The sequence below is a fragment of the Pipistrellus hanaki genome, assembly GCF_964339955.1.
Source record: "Pipistrellus hanaki genome assembly, chromosome: 2".
In the NCBI taxonomy this organism is placed as follows: domain Eukaryota; kingdom Metazoa; phylum Chordata; class Mammalia; order Chiroptera; family Vespertilionidae; genus Pipistrellus; species Pipistrellus hanaki.
Genome location: NC_140504.1, coordinates 26,899,520 through 26,926,075, shown reverse-complemented (window position 1 = coordinate 26,926,075; position 26,556 = coordinate 26,899,520). Strand labels below are relative to the sequence as shown.

The window sequence follows — 26,556 nt, the reverse complement described above, 5'->3', positions numbered from 1 at the left end:
TTTATAACATTATTTATTCCCTTCAGCTTAACTCATCCACTTTCACTTGATATTGGCTTTTCCCCTGTGTCTTCCATTTTCCACCTCCTCTCCAACCACTGTGGTACCCAACCAACTTCAAAAATCAGTGGTACAACAGTTAGCATCTCTGCTTCATTCTCCTGCCTTCCTCTCACAGATTAGCTGCCTCACTCATCATTCGGCTAAAACTGCCTGGTCAGAGGTTTCCTGAGACAGCCTACTAGCCAAAGAAAAGAGCATGTCACAGTCCTAGTACTTTGGACATTTCTGTAGATGTCGATAATATTGACAGCATTCCCTCTTTTAGTTCTCTCTTCTACATTTGATTCATTGTCTTGGCACTTGAACGATTCTCCCTCACTTCCTGTCTGCTTTTTTGCAGTGTAGGCATTTTCTATTTTCCATCCTAGCAGTCACCAAACAGAAGTTTAACAGATATCCAACAAAGATTTTAATATATCTAAAGTTGGAACATTACATTTTCTGGGCCCACAATTAGTACGTGCATTTAAGAATAGTGACTGGAATTTTCCATTCAGATAAATGTGCCCTTTTTTCCCTAAAAGAGGTACACTCTTATTTAAGAAGTCCAGGAATCTTAAAATCAGTGAGATAATTCAAATGAAGATGCATTATTTTCTTATTTATACACTAGAGGTCCAATGCATGAAATGTGTGCAAGAGTGGATCTTCCTTTCCCTGGCTGCAGGCACTGGCTTCCCTCTGGCCCCCTGGGATCTGCGCTTCCCTCTCAGCCCCTGCTTCATCTGGAAGGTCATTTGGAATGATGACCAGACTAATTAGCATATTGTGATTTTATTATTTTAGATATATTTATGGAATGTATTGGGGTGACATCTACACCAATAAAAGAGAAATATGCAAATTGGCCATACTGTTGTGATACTCACCAGCCAATTAGGAGTGAGTATGTAAATTGACCCAACAAAGCTGGTGGGTTAATTTGCATATCTAGAGCAGCCAGGATGGGGCGAGATGCAGGCATACTGCACCGCCCCAGCTGCTCATGGCCTCTGGGCAACATGGGAAGGTGGCGCCAGAGCAGAAAGAGGCGGCTCTGGGCCGGATCAGAAAGGTGGTGCTGGTAGCCAGGGAAAGGAAGGCCAATTCTTGCACAAATCTTCGTGCATCGGGCTTCTAGTTGGTTAATAAAATTATATAGCTTTCAGGAGTTTTATATTTACTATTCTAAAACACATAAACTGTATATTGTACTGTGTTTACCAAGTCAAGTCTCCTTCCATCACCATTCATGCTCTCTTCTACTCCCTTTACCCCTTCCTTCCTCCCCCATTTCCCCTTTCCCTCTGGCAATCACCATGCTCTTGTCTGTGTGTATGAGATTGTGTTCTTGTATGTGGGGTTTTGTTTTGGTGTGTGTGTGTGTGTGTGTGTGTGTGTGCACATTTTCCTCAATCCCTTCATCTTTTTTCATTTTAGATTGAGACGTAAAATGTTGAGTTTAGGATGTAAATGAGATGTATTGGCAGAATTGTATTTCCATCAAAACAAGTATTTATGTCAGAGAGTTTTATAAATTGATGCTAAAAGTTATTGAATATTTACTGAAAATTATTAGTTTTTCCAAATTTTTCAGTATGTCCCTGACGCCTATAGGATAGAGTGTGAACTCCCCACATCTGACTCAAAGTCTGCTCTCCTCCAGCTATCACCCTGCTTTCTAAAGGACATTCATCTCCCTTATGTACACAAGGTCCTAACCAGACTTTCATTCAGTATTGCAGAGGCTTGTTGCTAACTTCACGTTCTGGCTCATTTCAATCCTCGTGGCAGGAGTGATCGCTTCAAATTCGACAGGCTTTCACCTTTCAGGTCCCAGCTGCGATTCCTCACCTTCCATAAAGACTTCCTTTGTTCTCCTACTAGACATGATTTCCTTCCCAGGGAAATTCCTGTAGTGTTTTTCTAATTTATTTTCTGTCCTTCTCCCTCACGAATATTGAGCCTTTCCTTATAGTTATTTGTAAAAATGTTTTATATTTTCTGACATTAAAATGTAAGTTCATTAAGGGTAGAAAACACAGGCAATAATTTTTATAGTTATAATTTTTATTAATCAATTATAAATCAATTTAGTATCATCTAATTCCTGTGAAGTCAATGAAAAGTCTATTATCAGCCTTACTTGAGATCTGTATAAAAACTGAAGCTGAACAAAGTAATTTGGCCAAGATCTGACAGCATCTAAATGGAAAAGCCAGAATTTAAACCTATATTTATTGTTACTAAATCTAGTGTTCTTTCTCTTTCATACTATGCTGCCTACAACCATTATTATGTGGTCTAACAGTCCCTGGCACTTAACATAATATGTTGGGCATAGTAGGTAGCCAAGAGATTTAGTAATGAAATAGATAATGATACACAAATGATAAACAAATGTACACTGAAACAAGATAATTTGTTTGCCATAAAAAAAGATCTAATAAAACAATTCAATTATCAAGAGATATATCTTTGATCTAAGAGTCAGTGGTGCTAGGAATACAGTTGATCAATGTTAGAAATAGCCCAACAAATGTCACAGAATGTACTTAGACTTAAGTCATTCATTCATTTTAGAGAAAGGATCAGATTTAAAACGACAACACTGTCTTGGCTCCTGATATGATAGAGTAAGGAAAACACATCTCCAGGTTTGTCATTTAAGAGTTTCTGACTGCAGGCAAATATGACATAGATAAAGTTCTCAGTGTGAAGTGAACAAGGAAGAGGAATTTTTAGAGGCTGAAGTGCTTTCATAAAGGAAACAAGCGTTCGGGCTCCTATGCTCTTTCTTCCACTGGCGTTCTGAACATGATTTTGTGGATTCACAAAGGCAGCACAAATGAAAGAGATGGAAAAGTACAGGCTAGTCACAGTCAAAGGGAAGCAAAAGCTGTCTGGATTCAGGCTGATAACGCTGAATTTGTCCAGGGACAGATTCCCTTGAAATTCGCACTTGATGCTCAAGAGGCTGTACCAAGAATTATCAGCTTTAAGGAGGCACTCTAATTTAGCTTATGAAGCAGTTAGTGCTCTGGTTGAATGGACAATGATTAGAAATTGGAAGAATGTGCTGTATTAGGTCGGGTTCTTATAATGCATGTCTCAAAAATGGGAAGTTTAAGTGAAAATACAAACTTTATTCAGAGGTAGATTTTCATTTATAGGATTGCACTTATTTATGAAGAACCTGGCATTTGCAATTTACTTATTACATAATGTTATAGAGGAATTTAAATTCTCAGAAAAGAGAAAGGGTTGGAAGAGGCGGCTTCAGAGAAAAGGAACATATAGAAGGAAAGGATTTAAAGGTTTTTAAATATATATATAAAAGCTTTATTTTACAATTAATATCCTACATTTAAGAAATATCTAAATAAAATGTGATCTTTAAAGTTTTACAAATTGTAAGCATCAAAAATAAAATATATATATATATATATATATATATATATATATATATATTTGATCTTAGAAATGAATGGCTAACATTAATACAAATTTATGCACCTACTTAATAGAACTGCAACAAATCAACTAAAGATATCTTCAAAGAACACGTTTACTTGCTTTGAACTGTTTTAGTAAAAATGGCAAATCCACCATATAAAAGTTGATAGCTTGGTTTTAAAATAATAACTTCTATATAAAGATGCTGGTACGAATATATGTTTATATCATAACTGAGAAAGAGAGAGTTATTCAATAATATATATCACATATCTATGTAATAAAAGCCAAGCAATCAGAACGACAGTCGCTATGACCTACTGTGGCGGCCAACCACCCGTAGCCCTTCACCCAGCCAGGAAGCCCCAGATTATCTCCCCCAAAGATTGGGGATGGAGCTGGCCAGCCATCTGCTGGCAGTCCCTTCCCCAGCCATCCCTGCCCCCAATTGGCCTCCCCACCCCAATCACCTCCCCAACCCTGATCAGGGACAGGGCCAGCTGGCCAACCTCTTGTGGCTCCTCCCCATGGCCGGCCGGCACCAATAGAGTCCCAATTGGAGGTGGGGCTGGCCAGCCAATCTCCCATGGCCCCTCCCCTCCACTGGCCTGGCCCAATTGGCCCCCATCCAGGCAGACTGGCCAGAACCCACCCGTGCACAAATTCGTGCACCAGGCCTCTATTATGAGATAATATGGGTGTGGGTGTTATATGCATATGCAGGAGAGGGCAGTTGGGGTGGGGGGGGGGCAGGCCTGCAGGAGAGGACAGTTAGAGGTGATCAGACTGGAAGGGGAGGCAGTTAGGAATGACCAGGCTGGCAAGAGAGGGCAGATAGGGGCAATTGGGCCAGCAGGGGACCAATTAGTTGTCAAACAGGCTGGCAGTAGAGTGGTTAGGTGGTGATAAGGCTGGCAGGCAGAAGCATTTAGAGGCAATCAGGCAGAGGCAGGTGAGCGGTTGGGTGCCAGCAGTCCTGGATTATGAGAGGGATATCCGACTGTCTGTTTAGGCCTGATTCCACCAGGATCGGGCCTAAATTGACAGTCGAACATCCCTCAAAGGGTCTCATATTGGAGAGGGTGCAGGCTGGGCTGAGGGACACCCCTCCCCATGCATGAATTTCATTTACTGGGTCTCTAGTGAATATATACATTTTCACTGAAATATATATATATATTTTGTAAATGCTTAGAAGACCACTAAGGATGCATACACAACTGACATTAGTGGTTTAGTCTAAGGTAAAGGAAAGGATAAATTCAGTAAATAGAAAAATTTTGCTTTCACTTCCATATACATATTTAAATTATAATTAGTGACTTCTATATTTTTAAAATTACATATATTATGTCTCCAAAACAGATAACTGAAATTGTTAATGGCATCTGGCTGCTAATCTCTATCATACAGTTAAATATCTACACTAATAAAAGAGAAATATGCAAATTGACCATACCTCTGCAACTCCCACAAGCCAATCAGAAGTGATTATGCAAATTAACCCAGCAAAATGGAGGGTTAATTCCCATATGTAGGCATGGAGCGAAGATTGAAGTCTTCGCCCAATCAAAAACTGAAAACTGAAGACTGAAGGCTCTGCTGTGAGTGGAGCCAAACCTGAAAGCTGAAGGCTTGGCTCCACTATGGTGCAGGTTCTGGGTGCCAGAGGAAAACTGGTGCTGGCAGCCAAGGGAAGGAAGGCCTATTGCACATACCTTCGTGCAACAGGCATCTATCTAGTCTATATATATAAAAGGCTAAGTGACTAACCACATAACTATATGGTCTTTTTGACCATCCAGCCAGCTGGTACATATGATGCACACTGGCAATTTAAAAATAAACATTGACTTGTGTGTGCACAATACATGTCAAGGTCTCGCTGGCACCAATCGCACACATGCATTTTGATCTGTCATTGTCCATTGTGAATTTGGTTGTTTGTATTGACATTCCAAAACTGAAAGAAAGTGGAGATTTCCACACCTATCTGACTGATGATTCCATCGATTCAATGGATAATGTGGAAAAGGAAAATTTTCTCATCAAATTTCGTAATATTATTACTCCTTTGGGAATGCCGTGTCATAAATTAAAATTTAAAGTAGTTGCAATCACCATGCTACTGAGAAATGTTAATAGTAAATGGGGTCTTTGTAATGGTACTAGATTTATTATCACAAGATTGCAACCTAATGTAATCAAAGCTGAAATATTAAGATCTACAGAAGGAGAGGTTGTTCTGCTTCCAAGAATTGATTTGTCCCCCTCTGACACTGGGCTCCCATTTAAATTAATTTGAAGACAGTTTCTCGTGATGCCAGAATTTGCAATGACTACTAATAAACCAAAAGGACAAACTCTAGATAGAGTAGGGATATTAATACCTGAACCCGTTTTCGGACATGGTCCGTTACATGTTGCTTTCTCTCGAGTTGGAAGAGTGTGTGACGTTCAAGTTAAAGTTGTAAATACTCCATCACAGGGAAATTAGTCAAGCACTCTGAAAGTGTCTTTACTCTTAATGTGGTATACAGGGATATTAGAGTAAGTTTAATCAATTTATCAGTTTTTAATTTTATCAAAATTAAAACTAATTAAATTAAAATTAATATATATTTAATTTTTTAAATATATATTTTATTGATTTTTTTACAGAGAGGAAGAGAGAGGGATGGAGAGTTAAAACCATCGATGAGAGAGAAACATCGATCAGCTACCTCCTACACACCCCGCACTGGGGATGTGCCCGCAACCAAGGCATCTTGACCAGATTCGAATCTGGGACCTTTCAGTCTACAGGCTGACACTCTATTCACTGAGCCAAACTGGTTTCAGCTCAATGTTGTTTTTATATCATGTTTTTGTAGTTTTTATATCATGTCTTTGTTGTTATATCAGGTTATTATTTATTTATTAATCAATTTATATATTATTTTCCTATATATTTTACTAATTTTTTCATCTCTGATACTTCTATTATAGAAAAAGGTCAAATAGTGATATTAAAATATTTCTTCTAATTAATTTACTCTCAGTGTGCATGAATCCATGCACCAGGCCACTAGTATTCTATATATTATTTCATAGCTATAATCATGTCTTTACTAGGGTTTCCTATAACTTCCTCAGTAATTTAAGATGGACTACAGGCAAAGTCTATTCCCACATTTCAAAATCTGAATTTAAGGGAGAGTGTCAATGTTTACCATACATAAGATTTCTCAAAATTTTTATATAATCAGAGAACAAATGCTATTTTTTTAAGGTTTGATGTATTTGTATTTCCAAATAATTGCTACAAATATGTGATAAAATAAGTTACATCTGACCACTATAAAATATGTGAGCTTTGGGGGGAGTGACTCTTTGCTACTTTTTTATTAAAGCTTTACCCACAAATTCTATAGAGATTAAAAGAGCCAGAAAAGAATCATTATGTGTAATTCAAAGCTGATTACAGTTCCTTCAGTTTGTCTTTTCCATCTGAATCTCAATGGATAGTTGGCTAGCTTAACATTCTTTTAGCTATTCCACAGACAATAATTATCCTTCCTTCTATTCTAAACCTTTTATGCAAACCATATGGCACATTTAGAAATTTTGCAGGCTCTAATTAAAAGTGTCCATTTAAATTAATCAAGGTCAAAGGAGAAACTATATTAAGATCTACCAAATATTTTTAGGGGAACAACACATCGAGAACAGTGTAACAAAAGCATTGTCAGTTCAATCTACCCACAATCTTCCTGTTGGTTTGTAATACACAAAAGCTCAGAAAACAAAGCACATCACTGGTTGGTCTACTAAATATGCAAAGAAAGCTAAAATGTCAGGGAAGCAAAGAGGTAGAAAAAGAAAGCAGCATCTGCTCAATTATGTTGTGTGCCAGGGCTGGGAATGTTCTTCAGCTCAAAACAACTTGATATAGAATCCCCGAACACATCCAATTCTGCTGGTGGGAGTCTGGTGTTGCGGATGCTAAGATGTGCCACCCAGTCCCCCTTTAGGGATAAAGGATTCTACCCCAGCTGCCAGGATGCTGCTCTTCTACAGCCTTTAGCTGCCCTCTCTCTTTGGATACTGCCTCTGCTGAACATAGTCTCCTTATCCAAGGCTGTGTCACTTCTTAGGGTAACCCAAATTCAAAGACTGGTGTCTGCACTGGTATAGTAGCCCAACCTCTGACCCCATGTCAGCAGCACTCTAAAGTGTCATCTCAGCTCCGAACTTCCCCCTGAGACCCACTGAAGTTTCTGTGGCACTGTCAGGCCTCCCTTTTCTCCTTCTTCCCGTATTTCTGTACCTTTCCCCTCCCTTCCTTTTTAATTTTATTATTATTTTTTTTAAATATATTTTATTGATTTTTCTTACAGAGAGGAAGGGAGAGAGATAGAGAGCTAGAAACGTTGATGAGAGAGAAACATCGACCAGCTGCCTCCTGCACACCCCCTACCGGGGATGTGCCCTCAACCAATGCACATGCCCTTGACCAGAATCGAACCTGGGACCCTTCAGTCCACAGACGGACACTCTACCGCTGAGCCAAACCGGTTTCAGCTCCCTTCCTTTTTATAGCGGTCGATCCTAACGCACCTCTGAATAAAATTCTTGCACATTAAACTTCATCTTAGAGTCTGCTCCCTGGGAAAGCATTAGGAGAAACTATTAAATTTCCTCTTTGGGTAAGGCTCTCATGAGATGTAAATAAAAACTGTTCATACTAGAGATAATAAAAGGGTGATAAACAAAATAGCTAGATTTTTTTCAGGTGCAAATAAAATTCACTACATTTGAAAATAAGTACTAGTTCGTTCAGGAACCTGGACAAAGCCCCAAAAGCACTGTAACTAGAAAAGACAAAACACAGGGAAGAAATATCTAAGTAAGAGAAGGGGAGCAGAGGAGGCCACCCCAAATTGTGCCGCTTTTGCATGTGGCGTATTTTGAGCTGAGATCCAACAAATGAAGGAAAAACTTTCACCTTTCCCTTAACTACCTAAAAGAATGTAGATAAGGGGCCTGCCTCAGAGAGAGAGAGAGAGAGAGAGAGAGAGAGAGAGAGAGAGAGAGAGAGAGAGGAGTAATTACCAGAGGTAAGTTTTATCTAAATGACCTATCTGTATGGCAGAGCAAATATCTAATAAGCAAACATCTGCTCTTCTTATTATCCTGTGAATTACTCTCCTCCCCTTGGAATCCCAGGCCCATCTCCTGTCCCTTAGCTCAGGAGAGCATATAAAGCTTAACCTTCTGATTTGCCTATGGTTTCATCCTACCCTGTTTCCCTGAAAATAAGACAGTGTCTTATATTAATTTTTGCTCCCAAAGATGCACTAGGTCTTATTTTCAGGGGATGTCTTATTTTTCCATGAAGAAGAATACGGTACCCATTTATTGTTAAATGAAAATAAAGGAAATTTATTAGCTGTATATGGTACGGTAATACAGTAGTTGTCAATACAAACCAGACAAACTGTGAATCCTACAGTATCAAAAATTTACTCATTTATTCAATGACAATCATGTCATCATCTTCTGGAACATTATCATAACAATCCAATTCCTGAATTTCCTGGTGAATTTCTTGTGACTCCATTTCTTTCAGAATCAGTGGACCAAATCTCTCATGTTTAGCAATAGCATTCTGAGACCAAGCCTAGGGGGGGCCTTATTTTTGGGGGATGCCTTATATTTCACTCAGAAGGAAACCTGTAAGTAGGTCTTATTTAATAAAAGAGTAAAATGCAAATTAACCATCATCTGCTAAACCCATAAGCCAATCAAATGAGAGTATGCAAATTAACCCAACCAAGATGCCTGTGGCTATGGAGCCAGAAGGAGGCTTGGGTTTCCCCAGAAATGGAGGAAGTTAAGCTTTCTGCACACCCTGGCAGGCCCAAGCCTCCAATCAAGGCTACAAAGTTTCAATTATAAAGGATAAATAAATCCCAAGAAAAATGGCTGTGGCCACAGAGAAAGCAGGAGGCTTGGCTTTAATCAAGGCTATAAAGTTTCAATTATAGAAGATAAATAAATCCTAGATATCATGGCCTCCGCTTGGGTCACAAGGGTGTGTGATTGGCCTGCAAACACCATAGGCCCCTCGCCCAGGCAGCCCCATACCTCAAGAGAAACCCCACCCTGATCCTGGGCACCTTTCAGGGAAAACCAGCTGGCCCTCACCCGTGCACCAGGCCTCTATCCTATCTAATAAAAGAGCAATATGCAAATTGACCATCACTCCAACACACAGATGGCTGTCCCCATGTGGTCAAAGATCCTGCCCCCATGTGGATACAAGATAGCCATCACAAGATTGCCAGCAGGGGAGGGAAGTTGGGGGCGGGAGAACCAGGCCTGCAGAGAAGGGAAGTTGGGGATGACTGGGGCTGCAGGGGAGGGCAGTTGGGTGGACCAGGTATGATGGGGAGGACAGTCAGGGGTGAACAGGACTTCAGGGAGGGCAGTTAAGGGCAAGGAGACTGGCAGGGGAGCAGTTAGGCATCAATCAGGCTGGCAGGGAAGTGGTTAGGTGGTGATTAGGCTGGCAGGCAGAAGTGGTCAGGGGCAATGAGGAAGGCAGGCAGGCGAGCAGTTGGGAGCCAGCAGTCCTCAATTGTGAGAGGGATGTCCGACTGCCCATTTAGGTTGATCCAGGTAGGGTCGGGCCTAAGTGGGCAGTTGGACATCCCTCAAGGGATCCCATGTTGGAGAGGGTGCAGGCTGGGCTGAGGGACACACCCCTGTGCACGAATTTCATGCCCCAGGCCTGTAGTATTTTTATAATACTCCCATACATACAAAATTAAAATTTTATTTTTGTCCTGTTAATCTGTCTTATGTCAATTTATTTATTAAGCCAAAGAACCTGAATGGAGAGAAGGAATCTTTTTTTAATCTCCCCAACAAAAGCAAACTAACAAAATTTTAATCAAGAGATACATAAAATAATATATAAAATTATTTTTAATAACCATAGTTAAGACACTTTCCAAATAATCTGCAGATTACTTCGTATCTTTAATAAAAATAATGATGATGGCAGATAAACTTCTGGTTAACTGAATCAATACTATTTCAATTATAATTGTAATAAACTCTGAACACAATAGATCCAAAAAATGAGTTGAAATAAGAGTAATAAAATTTGGTATAAGTACAATAATTATAGAATAAGAATACTAAAGATTTGTTTTAAAATATATTATTTAAAAGTAAATGTCAACATCCAGAGCCATTTTCATTTTTTTATTAAAAATCTAGTGAAAGGACTTAACTAATTTAATTGTTCATATATATATTTTGATCCTATGGGAATACTTTAGATCTTTAAAAATGTATACACACTTTGAATAATTAGAAAGTTAGTATTTGTACTTCAACTGCATTTTCAAACTTTCTATGTAGCATGTTAGTATAAATTACCTTTGTTCAAAGCTTAGTCTGGCTGAAAAAACAGAAATATCAATTGAGTTGTCAGCTGTTAAAATGTGTATGCATGTTTTGGGGACAACCTGATATGCCTAACATTCTCATGAATATTTTCTCAGAAATTAATACACATCTTTCCAACCCAAATCACACATTATCAAAATGACATCTCAAAAGCAATATGCTGATTCTATTATAAAATTTTGAAAACTTTCCTTTTGTTTAGGAGCAACTGGGATATTAAAAAGTTATTGCTCATTTCCTCGTACCAAAATCACAAAGTTCAAGACCTTAAACTTAATTTTATTTCAATTGTTATGGGGGAAAAGGAAATAATGTAGTAACTAGTCTTAAAAACATTTGCAAACATAGAAAGGGGGGGAAAATCCATTTGCGATACAGTGAATACAGTTTAGGTTGAGCATGTTCATTAACATCTTCATAAACCTTTTAGAATATCTTATTAAAAACCCAGTCAACTTCCCAAAGAGATGGAGATAACAAGTCTTATGTAATCATTTCCTGAAATGTTTAGAACAGCAGAAAGGGTTACTTCACTTTCCCCTCCTCTTCTATTCCCGCCTCCCCTACAAAATAAAAGACATAGGGTACTCCAGCTCCTACATTTTTTGGGTGATTTTTTAAAATATATATTGTTGATAATACTCATTCCAAAATTCACTTATTTTTTTTCCCAAATGTGTTAGTCAATAGGCTCAATGAGTGAACAGAGAAGTTAGGAAGACCAGGATTAGAGGTTGAATTCCAGGATAAAATAAAAAAGGAATTACTCTTGCAAAATGATTGTTTTGAGGCCATTTACTCTACTGTATCCTTAAGCAGCCCCTAATAAACATGAGTTTTTGAAAAAAAAATTCACACACACACACACACACACACACACACATGAATAACCTGGTGCTGCCCATAAATAAAAAGCCAAATATCTATTTAAAATTTATTTTAGCATATGCCTTTATGTGTCAGCCAGCACTAATCCTATATAATAAAATGGCTAATATGCAAATAGACCAAACAGCAGAACAATCAAACAACCGATAGCTATAATATGCACTGAACAATAGGTGGCAGAGCACAGAACACTGCGTGTGGCGGCAGTGGCAGGATGGTGGAGCAGGTGAGTGGGGGAGCCAGACAAAGGTGGGGTGATGGTCGCTGTCATCCGGGTGAGTTTCTGGCGATTAAATTCCGTGCACCATGGGTCCTGCCTGATGCTTGCACCCACTGCCTACACCCACTGCTAGCCTGGATCACTCAGAGCTGTCAGTGGGTGCAAGTGGAGGCTGCTGTCCCAGATCACCCCTGAGGGCTTCTCCATCTCACCCTGCTCCTGAGGGGCATGTGGGCAGCAGCCGCCACTTGCACCCACTAAGAGTGCTGGCCCCACTCATACCTGCTGCTGTAATGGCCCCAATTGCTCCACACCATCAGCGGATACAATGGGGTCTGCACCATCAGCACGTGGGAGTGGCGGTGGCAAGAGCAGGAATGGGGCTGCTAGCAGATAGGAAACCAGGGACTGTGGCAGAATGGACAGGGCAGGGGCACAGAGGATGGGCCAAGACCCGCTCCTGTGCCCACCTCAGCCAAGTGGCCGCAGTTTCCTGAAGGTGCACAAACTGGTGCACTGAGCCTCTAGCACCCCTATAAAAGGCAACATAACACCTTCCCTTCAAAAGAAATATTGAACCCTGGCCAGTTTTTACTCAGTGGTTAGAGCATCAGCACACACACACCCACACACACACACACACACAACAAAGGGTCTTGGGTTTGATTTCTGGTCAAGGGAATGTACCTGATTGCAGGCTCCATCCCCAGCCTGTAGGGTTGCCAAATCAATGTGTCTCTCTTACACATTTGATGCATCTATTTCCCTCCTCCACACCCCTCCCCTAAATCTATCTTAAAGGAATGGGAAAATATCCTTCAGAGAGGATTTAAAAAAGAAACAATGAAATCAAAATGTTAAAAATAAATCTTACACAGTCATGAAGCATGGGACAGACTGATGTATTTCAGAAAGAAGGTGTGGAAACGGGAGTGGGAAGAAATGAACCAATGAATTTATATGCATATTTATGTCCATAGCCCATGGACAGATAATAGTGCAAGAAAGCCTAGGGAGGGGACAGGAGTGGGATAAAGGAGGGTTACTGGAGGGGAGGGGGACATCTATAATACTTTTAATGATAAAAATAAATTTTAGAAAGAAAATAAAACAATAATCCTACCTAATAAAAGAATAATATGCAAATTAACCATCACTCAGCGCCCATAAGCCACATCCACCAGCCATACCCACCAGCCAATCAGAGTGAGTATGCAAATAAACCCAACCAACATTGCTATAGCCACAGTGAGCAGCAGGTAGGTTTGGGTTTCCCGGGCAACAGAAAAAGCCAAGCTTTGCGCCTGCCTTAGCCAGCCTAAGCCTCCATTCAAGGCTACAAAGTTTCAATTATAGAAGGTAAACAAATCCAAACAGAAATGGCTGCTGGCTACGGAGCAAGCAGGAGGCTTGGCTCCATTCCAGGCTACAAAGATTCAATTGTAGAAGGAAAATAAATTCCAGATACCAGGGCCTCCACTTAGGTTGCTAGGGGGAGTGGTTGGACTACAAATCACCACAGGCCCCTCATTCAGGCCACCCCACACTCCAAAGGAACCCCCACTCTGATCGGGGTCACCCTTCAGGACAAACTAGTTTGCCCCCACCCATGCACCAGGCCTCTATCCTTTCTAATAAAAGAGTAATATACAGATTGACCATCATTCTAACACACAATAGCTGCCCCCATGTGGTCAAAGATGGCTGCTCCCATGTGGACACAAGATGGCCACCACAAGATGGCCAGCAGGGGAGAGCAGTTGAGAGGGACCAGGCCTGCAGGAAAGGGCAGTTGGGGGCAATCAACCCTGCAGGGGAGGGCAGTTAGGAGTGACCAGGTTGGCAAAGGAGGGAAGTTGGGGGCAAACAGGCTGGCAGGGAAGCAGTTAGACATCAATGAGGCTGGCATGGGAGTGGTTAGGGGATGATCAGGCTGGTAAGCAGAAGTGGTTACAGGCAATCCAGAAGGCAGACAGGTGAACAGTTGGGAGCCAACAGTCCTGGATTGTGAGAGGGACATCCCTTGAGGGGTCCCAGATTGGAGAGGGTGCAGGCTGGGCTGAAGGACATCCCCATTCCCCATGCATGAATTTCATGCACCCACCAAGCCTTTAGTTAATAAATAAGAATACAAGAATATAAAAAGTAGGACATTACTCTGTGCTAACTCAAGTTTATCTCATACAAAAACATTTAAGAATATTCTTATGATTATAAAAGTAATAAATAACCATTGTTTACAAGGTGGATACCACAGGGGAAAATTAAGAGGAAATTAAGTATCCTATAAAACCACTATTGGGAAAGAATCTATGCTAACATTTTGATGTATTTATTTCTAGTCTCAAATATCTGATATGCATTTGTATTTCTAATTAAGGGTTCAGAACAGGTCTCCTCAAGATGTGCCACACTGGCATGAAGATAAATTTGAGCTAAAGCCACATGAGACCCTGTGCGCTTTTACCTGTCCCCTAAGGAATTTAAATTGGGGGCTTTGCCAATAAGAAGAATAATCACCAGAAACCAGTTTTTATTACCTATCTGACTATCTGCTTTTTTTATCATCTGAGAATTACCCTCCTGCCCTCTGAATCTCCAAGCCCCTATCACATTACTTGGCTCAGGATGGCATATACACCTTATTTTACCATTTTGTTCTCAAATTTCTCATATATGTGGGGTCCCCATACTATGAAATTCAATTTGTTTTTCTCCTGTTAATCGGTCTCATGTCAATTTGATTATCAGACCAGCCAAAACAATTGGTGGTGGTGTGAGGACACTATCCCCTGCCTCAAACACACACTGAATGTGGGCGCTCACAATTCGTTAGGGTGCCTACCTGCAGGTGAGGGAGAGCAAGTGAGAAGGAATGGGTGGAGAAGCCCTTTCCTGACTACTGAGTTCATGGCAACAAGGAATGCATTACTGTCATTACTGGTGCAATATAATATTTTTACTTCACATAATTTTTAAAAGTTCCAAAGTAAAAATATTTTGTAAATAAACACTAAATAAAAAATATCTCTAGAAGACCTGATTATTCTAAATGACTAATTCCTGAAAATATCAAGATTATCTTGTGTCATTGTAAAATTTTTATAAACTGGGGTAGATTAATTGCTTTATACAAATATACATTCCAATCACTCAGAATAGAATTCAAAGACCATAAATAGTTCACTTGACCAATAATTTTCCTTAAGTCACTCAGCATTTTACCATTTACAAGATGTCAAATACTTACTGAAAAATTAATAGAAGACTAAATTACACTGATTATTTTGGTGATGTTGGGCTTTTCTTTATAAACTAGACAAAATCATGCTGATAAAACTAGCCTATTTTTGTACCATGGTTCACAATATTTTCAAATACAACCTGTTTTATTTAATAGTGTTTCTGGAATGAGAATTATAGGACAAGACACTGGTAAATAAGAGAAATAGGTCAATTTAATACATTGGTTCAGATTTGAATTTTTTTCTAACATATTAGTGTTTTGTTCTACCAGCTAAAATATACTGCACAACTGAAATATAAAAAGTCTCAAGGATTATGGTACTATTGGAGGCTTGATGTATAAAATTTGTGCAAGGGGCGTGGCCCTTGCAGCCCCAGCTTTGTCCAGGTTATTCGGCTGTCCAGACTAATTAGTATATTACACTATCTAATAAAGAAGAAACATACAAGTTGACTGTCACACTGTCACAAAGATGGCGGCACCCACAGCGGAGGCAGGGTATCTGTAACACAAAATGATGGTGCCCACAATGGAGGCTGAGTTCCCATGATGAGCCTTAACAAGCAATTAGAAGGGACCTGAGGCTACATGGTGCTGGACCAGAGCAGGGACCTGAGGCTGCACATCCTGTTCAGTGGGGCTTGACAAGAAACCTGAAGCCATACCCCTGCCCAGCACCAGGCTGGGAGGCCACAGATAGTGACCCCTGCCCTGACACCAGACCAGGGGACTTCAGGCCACACCCCCTGCCCAGCAGGGCTTGACAGGAGACCTGAGGCCGTGCCCCTCACCCTGGCGCCAGACCGGGGAACCTGAGAGTGTGACCCTACCCTGGCGCCAGGCCAGGGGACCTCAGACCATAGACCCTGCCCAATGGGACTTGACAGGGGACCTCAGGCCACAATGACTGCCCCACAGGGCTTGGTAGGGGACCTCAGGCTGTGCCCCCAGCCCAGGTGCAGAACCAGGGGACCCTAGCCATGCTTCTGCCTGGTGGGGCCTGATGGGGGCCTCAAGGCACACCCCCCACCCTGGTGCTATGCTGAGGAACCAGGCCACTCTGCCCACCTCAGGGCAAGGGACCTGAGGGTGCACTGGGAGACCTGAGGCTGTGCTCCCTGCCTGGCATGCACCAGGGGACCTGAGACTGTACCCCCTGTTCTGAGGGCCTTGACAGAGGACCGGAGGTTGTGCCCCCAACCCGTGGGGCTTGATGGGGGCCCTAAGGCTATGCCCTCCACTCAGAGGGGCTTGAGGTTGCACCCCCCACCCAGTGCTTGGCCAGGGGACTTGAGGTTGCACCCCCCATCTGGTGGGGCTTGACAAGGGTAGGGCCGGCAGGGTCTGGATCTCGTGCAATTTTGAGGTGCTGCAGGTGGGCAGGGACTTGACTCTAAGTCCCATGGCATATCCCAGACTCTGACAGGAGGAAGATTTTCATCTCTTTGACACTTCTGTTATAGAGAAAGGGCAAACAACAATATTAAAATATTTCCTTTAATTAATTCGCTTTTGATGTGCATGAGTTTCGTGCACCAGGCCACAAGTTATAGATAAGCTATACCCACTCAAGCCATATTCTTCCTCTAAACTAGGGGTGTCGAACTCAATCAGAGAAGGGGCCAAAATCTAAAATCCAGCCTAAATCGCGGGCCGAATGGTTTACTGAACAGTCATAAACTGACAATGTCATAAACTGACAGCGGATTGCAGTGATGACAGCGCGGTGCGGGCCACATTGCAAGGCCTGGCGGGCTGGATTTGGCCCGCGGGCCTTGTGTTTGACACATGTGCTCTAAACTAAGATGGCCATATGCTTGCTCTTGAAAGCACATATCTATGCTTTGGCCTTGATGTTCTTTGGCCTATCCACATAATTAAGAAGCTTTGAGCATTCCTTATTCTCCTTTTAGCAAGCTGCTTTCTCTCTGTGTGTCTTTTTCTATTTTTAAAGTAAAGTCCTATATTAACTATATAATTAATTTTTTAAAAAATAAATTTAATTTGTCTTTTGAACTGCAGCAGTATTTTAACTGGTATGCTTGTTTCAGATAGAGCTAAGTTTATAAAGTTGCATTTATTTTTAGTGTTGTGCCCTTCTTATTTTTAAAGCTATATTATTTTTAAGGCTGTGATTTGAATTTTTAAGAAAAACATGTTATAGTAAAAACACCTGAACATTTTAAAAAATTTTCTTAATAAACTGAGGTAGGGAGCTCTTTTTACAGAGGAAGAAGCAGAGGCTCAGGGAACTTAAATGATTCACTGACCCTCAGGTGGCACATAGATGGCAGATGGATGACTGGACTCCTGTTCTAGTGCTCTGGATACAATGCCACACATCTTTACTAACTGTCTGCATAACTTACTTTATTAATTATGACCTACTTTATAATGTGGCTTCTCTTGTTGCTTTAAATTAATACTTCACACTTGGATGCTTATGTTTTACTTGTTCATGAACTGTCTGCAGGGCAACTTATTTGCAACTCCCTAACTACCTAGAAGAGAGCAGAAGCCTTCTGTTCTCCAAACCCTAGCCCTACTCTGCCCAAATACAAGCCCAATGCATCAGTGTACTGCTCAGGCCTAGAAGTCCTAAGGAGAATGCTCCAATTCCCAAGGGAAACCCTGCAACAGTGCACACAGGTCCTGGTGTCTCAGTAGCCTGATATTTGCTGGAAAGAAATTATAGATCTCCCTACCCAAATACACACTTCATTACAGTAAATTATTGGATCATCTCATCACCTTCAGTAGGTGAATCCCTACATATCCATCCACAACTATGCAGTGTGCATTTAGTGAACACCTCCTGGGACTCAGACACATTTTGAAGCATTGGAACACAGAAACACACATGACACCACCCTCTAAGTTCCCCTTCCCCCCAAGGGCCTCTCACACAAAGCAAAATCAACCCTTTGGAAAGTTCCACTGCAGAGGCATAGTTTAGGGCCCTGGTCGGCAAACTGTGGCTCCATGAGCCACATGCGGCTCTTTGGCCCCTTGAGTGTGGCTCTTTCACAAAATACCACGGCTTGGGTGAGTCTATTTTGAAAAAGTGGTGTTAAAAGAAGTTGAAATTTAAAATATATTTTTATTGATTTTGTACAGAGAGAAAGGGAGAGAGATAGAGAGTTAGAAACATCGATGAGAGAGAGTCATCGATCAGCTGCCTCTTGCACACCCCCTACTGGGGATATGCCTGCAACCAAGGTACATGCCCTTGACTGGAATCGAACCCGGGACCCTTCAGTCCCCAAGCTGACACTCTATCCATTGAGCCAAACCGGTCTCGGCAAAGAAGTTGAAATTTAAAAAAATTTGGCTCTCAAAAGAAATTTCAGTCATTGTACTGTTGATAGTTGGCTCTGTTGACTAATGAGTTTGCTGACCATTAGTTTAAGGTCATGGTTCTCAAAGGTTGTGACCTCCAGTTTATCTGGAGGATTCATTAAAACACATTGCTGGGCCCCATCTTCAGCGTTTCTTGCTCTGCATGTCTGGGGTGGGGCCTGAGAATTTGCATTTCTGACATCCTAGGTGGCCCTGAGGCTGCTGGTTACCTAAGCTGACTAAACACTTATAATCTGTAAAAACAAAGCCTCATAATAGTGCCTAACTCATAAGAGTATCTGGAGAATTAAAATAATTGAAGCATAGAGCCTGATACAGTGAGAAGTGACTAAATGTGAGCTTCGATTATTAGTTTTATTATTGTCATTATTATGAAGGGGTTTTATGGGGATTCTTCCAAAGTCTTTCACTCTCCTACTTCAGAATTTCTGAAATCCTTTAAAGCAAAGATACAGCTGTAAAAAAAATTAAATATAAAGCTCTCTGGGACAGTTTACTGCTAGTAATGCAAATAATTGAACCAGCAATATCACATCATTCCGTGACTCTGCTTTTGATAAAGTGGAGACCACTGGGAATCTAACAGGTGTTGATAAAGGTGAGAAAACATTATCCTGAGAGGAACATGGAAGCAACAACAACTAAAAAGCTTGAAGTAACAAAAAGATCTTAAAAATTCTCCTGCGGTCTGCCTTATCCACACTTAACACACAAAATTTCCATCCGGCAAATAGAGTTTTATCTCCTCTCCACTTGTCTCTGTAAAGCCCATTATTATTATAATAGCAAAATCATTAAAAAAGAAAATGTTAGACTCCTGTTTTTTTTCAGTTGAAGGTCTGTTCTTTCGAAACTCAAGCTGTGTCCAGTCCTTTTATGTGGCAGACCCCCCTGAACATTCTCTCAGCAGGACATGACACTTGTTGAAAATAAGATTACTGAATAAAAAATACAGAAAATAATGACTGATCTCCCATGGAAAACAGCTGCTTCTAGTTAACAGTTAAACAAGAGTCCTTACTCTAGTTTTCCCAGAAGGCTTAGTTCTGTATGAAAGTAGAAAAATGACAGCAAAAGCATATACAATTCAAAAGGAACACAGCAGCCCAACATGGTTTGGCTCAATGAGTAGAGTGTCAGTATGTGGACTGAAGGGTCCCAGGTTCAATTCTGGTCAAGGACACTTGCCCAGGTTGCCTGCTCAATTCCCAGTAGGGGGCATGCAGGAGGCAGCCAATCAATCATTTTCTCTCATCATTGATGTTTTTATTTCTCTCTCCCTCTCCCTTCCTCTCTGAAATTAATAAAAACATAACTTTTTAAATAAAGGAACATGGAAAATGCTTTTTATTAAGATAATTTCTTTTAAACCTGAAGTACATAAAAATCTCTAAACAAGTAATACCCAAGAAAGGTGATGTCTGCCCTAGTTCAGTGGGAAAATGAGATGCTTCATACAGAGAAGCTTTTCATTACACATAGGACAATGTGGGAGCGGGGGGGGGGGGGGGGTCTAATTCTAAAAGTATTTAAACACTAGAGGCCTGATGCACAAAATTCATGCAAGGGGCTTGGGCCTAGAAGCCACAGCTTTGTCCAGAGGTTGTTCAGCTGTCCAGTCTAATTAGCACATTACACTTTGATTATTATAGACTAGTGGGGGGTTCCCTCACCCCAGCCTGCACCCTCTCCAATTGGGGACCCCTTGAGGGATGTCTGACTGTTGGCAGCCGGACATCCCTCTTGCAATCTGGGACTGCTGGCTCCTAACCACTCACCTGCCTGCCTGCCTGATTGGCTCCTCAAAGTTCACCAAGATTTGGCTCTGATTGGTCAGTTTCTATGCCACTCAGTGTCTCCGGGCCTATTTCAGGGCCTAATCAGAGAGGTGGGACTAATAAGCAGCCCCCAGGGAGGCCCAGAGGGTAAAAGAGGTACAGCTGCTGGTGAAGCTTGAGAGAGAGAGGCAAGGGCTGATAAACAGCAGCCAAGGAGGAGGCTGAAGATCAGACCCTGCCTCTCTATCTCCGCCTCTCTCTAGGACTGATCTGCAGTGCCTTTGGCAGTCAGTGCTGGGTTGCCATGCTGCAGGAGTAGAAGTTCAGGACTGATTTCCAGTGCTCAGTCAAGCCTTTGGTTGTTATGGATTATATATTTTTTATATATTAGAATTAGGTTATAGATTAGAATTTATATATTAGAATTAGGTTAATACAAACAGGCTAATATAGTGTTTATGTGATAAGTTATTTATTTATTTGTTTGTTTATTTGGTTTCTTACTGAAAATGTGATTTCCTAATGAATATAAGAAGAATATAGTTTCTTTGGATTTTAATTCTTAGATGAGGTTTAATTTAGCTAAGAAGGAAAATAGAGTTAGGTTTCTGTGAGTCTGGTCATAACATTTCATCAACCAATCAATCCATGATGTTATTTTATGTGAGTTTCTGTTTAAAGATGCCATACTTCATATATTTTGGGACCCTTTTAAACAGCAAAATCACTGCCAAAAAGAACACATATATTTAAAAAGTGGCACTAAAGAGACTGCAAAAAGAACAGCATGAAAGCTAAAACAAGAAGGCTGAAGGTTGCCTTGCAGGCATTAGGTGGGAACAGGTGCATGGGGTCACTCAAATTATACGCAGCTCTGTCCACATCCAACAGATGACTATGAAAGCACCATGGGTATTGATTTGGGAGTTACAAAGGAATTGTAGTGAGTAGGTGAACTGACAAATATGTAATTCACAAATAATGAGGATGGACTGTATATTCCTTACCATTTGGAAGATTTGCCTCCTATTTTTTCCCTTAGGTTCTATGATGACAAAGCATCTGTCATTTTAGATAATCTGCCTTTTCCATCCTATTGTTTTTAGAATTATCTCTTCATTCTTGATGTTCTGAAATTTCACTATAATGTATGAAAGTCTAAATTTAATATAATTATCTCTGCAACAGTTAGTGTTCATATCCAATCTGAAAATATGTCTTTCTCTAATTCAGAAAATATATTTTTCAGCCATTATTTCTTCAAATGTTACATCTCTTCAATTTATCTCCTATTTGGGGGACTACTAATATATACACATACTTCAACTTCTCAATATAACATTTATATGTCAACTCTTTTTTTTCTCAAATTTTAACTTCTTCATATCATTTGACTATGTATATGCTAAATGAAATCTTCAACATTATCTTTCAATTCTTAGCTATATGGATACTGATATCCACAATTTCTAAAATTTTACTTTATGACCCTCTTTTTTGGATTCAAATCTGTCAATTTGTGTTTCACTATTTTTTGTTAGTATTTCTTCTTTTTCTATTTGAGGATCTTGAAAATTTATTTAAAAGCCACTTATGACTGGTATAATATATTATGGATATATTATATCCATTGGTGGGACAATAGTCGTCTTCTAACTACTTAAGCTTTATAGTCCTTTCATTGAGATTGATTTTTTCCATGTGCTTCAGAATTTTAGTTGAAACTTAAATTTGCATGAAAGCATTCCACTTTCCTTGTTATTTCTCTGAGCTCATTTCTCTGCATGCATCAGTTTTGTTGTCACCTGCATCTAGACTGTTCAGGACAGGTATTACATAAGATTAGGGAAGATGCACTCCTACAATTGGGCCAACATAGACACAGTCTCTGAAAAAAGCAGGTTGCTTGACCTATTTCTGACTCCTGGCCACCATCTGAGGCATGCAAATTAGAACAATTTCTGACTCCTTGTCACCATCTGAGGCATGCCAATTAGAACAAAGAGTTTGAGTCAAGTTCTTTTCAAAGGCGGGGAAATTGTGTCCTTGAGTCTGGCCTTGATACCCTGTTGTTATGGGTTGAATTGTGTCCTCCCAGAATGTGATCTTATTGGAAATAGGGTCACTGCAGATATAATTAGTCAAGATGAGGTCAGACTAGAATAGAGCGAGCCTGGAAGTCAATATGGCTAGCATCTTCACAAAAAGAATGCCAGGCGAAGAGGACACTCACATAGGGAGATATGATGATAAAGGCAGAAAAGTGGCACAATGCTTCTACAAGCCAACGAACACTGTTGATTACCAGTAAGTACAATTAATTAGCTAGGAGAGAAGCCTGGACCAGATCCTTCCCTAAGCACCTGCAGAGGGGCATGGCCCTCCTGCTGACCCTTTAATCTCAGACTGCTGGCCATCAGAACTGTGACAATCAATGACTCTTGTTTAATCCACCCAATATGCAGTACTTTATTATGGCAGCCCAACAAACTAATAAATTTGACAATAAATATATCTTGTTTAAACCACCCGGTTTGTGGTACTTTGCTATGGCACACTAATAAACTCGCCATTGGATTATGTCAATCTGTTACAAATCCATGTTCTATTTCCAGACTTGGAGCTCAAAAAGTAGCAGCTCCATTCCGATTCACTTACAACTCATACCCTCTTTTCTTTTCTTTTGTTTCTTTCTTGTTTTAAGTGCATATTTATCCCTTTTTATCAGTATTTTCTTTTCTTTTTAGCTTGGCTATTTTTACCTGATTTTAAAAATATTGTTTTTAATTACCACAGTCATATCTCTCAAGAAGACAGAGTTTAATATGGGAACTCACCCTACCATATGTTCTTCTGGACAACTCTAATTTATAATAGTTCTATAATAAATACATATTCCTTTTTAATAAGAAAGAGAATTTTTTTTAAAAAAGAAATGAGATATAACAAAGTGTATTTTAATCTATGGTCTTAAGAATATGTTACAAAGGAAAACGAAAAACTTTGAAGGAAACAAAGTGGAAAAGTAAAAAACAAACAAACAAACAAAAAACCATAAAAACAAAACATAAAAGAAAGAAGGTTTTATAGGTATTATTCCTTCCCAGAGCATGAGTTAAGATTCCTCTATAAACAGATTCAAAGGAGCAGTTAAAAGGGAAATAAAACAAAACAAACAAAAAATAATGATCAAAATCTATCAATATTTCTGTTGGTCTTATATTAATATTCTTCTGATCCGCTGCTCTAGATCCAATGTTTCCCATAATTCTCCCAGGGCTAGCTTTCACCCCTATGTCTCATTGGAGAAAAAATATACAACTTTCAATCAGGTCTCTATGGAACGGGTGTGGGCAGTGCCAAACCTCAAGGACTTCTGGGAAGCTGGGCATGATGACACACTTTGCTACAGACACTGTCATCCATATGCATTTGTGCTATTTTGACTGATGAACAGCTTGAGGAAGATTAATAAAACCTTTCAATGACTCCCAATTCAGAGTGTCTGCAAACATCAGCCATGACCCAGAAACAAACCAAAGCAGCCTGGAAATTTTTAAACAGACTAACTCAGTGCTTTCATATATATCCAGTAAACCTTGGATCTAGGTCATACCATAAAAATCAGACAATAAATATATAAAGTATATGCAATGGGGAGGCTCCTCACCCAACTCTTATCACAATTATTTATTAAAGAAAGCATTTCTTAGATATTAGCTAACACGTTGTCAATTCAAATCCTTCATTTGAGTGATTATAAATATCTTTATACAATACATATATGAAGACAGGTAGTGTTGTGGAAAGAGTGTCAGATTTGGAGTAAAAAAAAAAAATAAAAATGCTGGTTTCACCCTTTACTCATCAGGAGCAAATCCTTTAATCTTTCTAAGCCCCATTTTCCTCACAACTGGAAATAGGAATAATAATACCTTCGACATACATAGTAGATTAGGCAAGTTATAAAGAATATTAAACAGTACACGTTTATTGACAGTGTAGAATTTTAGGTGGAAAACAACTGAAAACAAAAATCATTTGGGGGCAGAGACTAATGATCTCTTTGCAGAGTAAAAACACATTAGGACGTTGTTATTTCTACTCGGGAAAAGCTTCCAGCGTGCCTGGTCAGCATGTGCGGGAGACACAGGTGAGTAGACTGGGTTCAGAGAGCCTGGCCCTGATCTTTGTTTCATGTTCTGACTCTCAGCATGGCGGACTCAGAGGTTTGCATGGAGGGCCTGAGAGATCAAGGTCGCCTCGGTTCAAACGAATTCCTATTTATGGATATGTTAGTCACTTAAAAACCTGGACTATTCTCCACAGAGCACCACGTGCCTGGGGAGTAGATCTCCTCGGGACACCAAATTACAGATGAGATGCTGGCCTTGTCAGTCCGAACAAAGGAAGTCACATGCCTTGAACAGTTAGTTAGTGCCCTCAAGCTCAACAAACCCAGTGAACTGCCGTCCTCCACTGCACATTATTCCTCCTCTTTAAAGCATGCTCCTCCTCGGGCAGTGTCAGAAACATTCAATTAGCCAACATTTGCTTTCTGTGATCCAGCAGCGTGTTGGGACCTGGGTAGATATAAAGATGTATGAAAAGGGGCTGTGCTCAAAATTGAGTCTAATAAGACAAATGTGTGAACTACTAACTATCATAAAGATAAAGTGAAGTGATTCTTCTGCAAATTTTGTGGGAGTGTGAGGTGGCTGGTTAAAAAAAAAAAGGTGAAGAAAGCTAATGTTCTTTGGGTACTTAGATCGGCAGGATGGTAGGCATTTCCTGCATATTATCCCATATTCAATGTAGTGCTCCCCACAATTCCATGTCATCGAGATGTTACACACACATCAGCTACGGTCACCTGTTTTCTAAAATTCTAGAGAAGGTTGGCTGCAATAGTCCTTTTGGGGTAGCATCAGTGGACAGGGTGGGTGGATAAAGAACCTAGAAAATTATAGGCTTTTCATGGGAGGCAGGGAAGTCTTGTTGTAGGACTTAGAATACTTTGAACATCCTTGCTACTCTGGCGCTTTATTTATTTTTATTCATTTGTTCCAAATCACAAATATTTACTTTATTGCATGGAATGCTTTTTAGGTTTGAATACTTTTAACTATAAAATGTCAGTTATTTAAATAGTTCCTCCACCCTTGATTCTCCAAACAGTCCTAATTTGGGCAATACATATATATAATGATTATCTTACTCTGACCCCAATTTTCACCAAGCCCAGTGTTAGTGGGCTGCCGGCTGCTGTCTACAGGGGCACTGTACTTGAAGTCTCACCCTACCATGGGGCCCAGAATGTTCTCTGTTGATAGTTAAGGGGAATACACAATTGCCAACTAGTAGTACAACGAAGTCAGCCAGGACCAGAACAGATCTGGATGCTCCACCCAGCCAAGAAACTTCCAGTGGCTACTTGGGAAGGCTTACCCCATCATCTCATTAACCTCACTGTAGAAAGATAGGATTTTATGTCATTAAATTTCCAAAATTATTTTATTATAATTACATTTTATATTGCATACATGTCAAAGAGAAAGAAAATATTGGATTACAGTATCTTCACCAAATTTTGGTACATTTTATGAAAAGATGTTCTACATTTAAATTTATTTATATAATCTTATTAAAAACATATTTGCTAATGTCCTTAATAATTATAACTTCATTAATGTTAATTTTCTTTGAAAATTTGAGAAAATCCTTAATTTATGTAAAAAAAAATTAATGTGTGAAAAAATTAATGCCTGGAGGAAGTGGTTTCAAATTATAAATCATTTGATGGATCCACCTAAAGGATCCTAAATTTGTCTTCTCTAGCATTAGAAGAATAACAACCTTGATATAAAAATAAATCCCCAAATCATCTTGAAAATGTGTCATTCACCTGAAAGGGAGTGTTTCTGAATCCATTAATACTGAAAAATAGAAAACTAAAATTAGTATTAACTGAGCAACAAAATTAAACTAAAATATATTACAGATTTGGTCACAGCAAATGCCATGAACATAACAGGTGGGAATGAATCATGTACAAAGTATAACTTCAAAAGTCCAAGTGCCGCTTGGCATATAGAGATATCCTA

The 26,556-nt window shown here is 39.9% G+C and overlaps 1 protein-coding gene across 1 annotated transcript in view; it reads right to left on the bottom strand.

Moving 5' to 3' along the window:
- Positions 1-26,556, bottom strand: part of LOC311617506 (EGF-like and EMI domain-containing protein 1) — a gene marked incomplete at its 3' end in the record, with an annotated part of 495,068 nt that overhangs the window by 88,714 nt on the left and 379,798 nt on the right. The window lies entirely within an intron of this gene.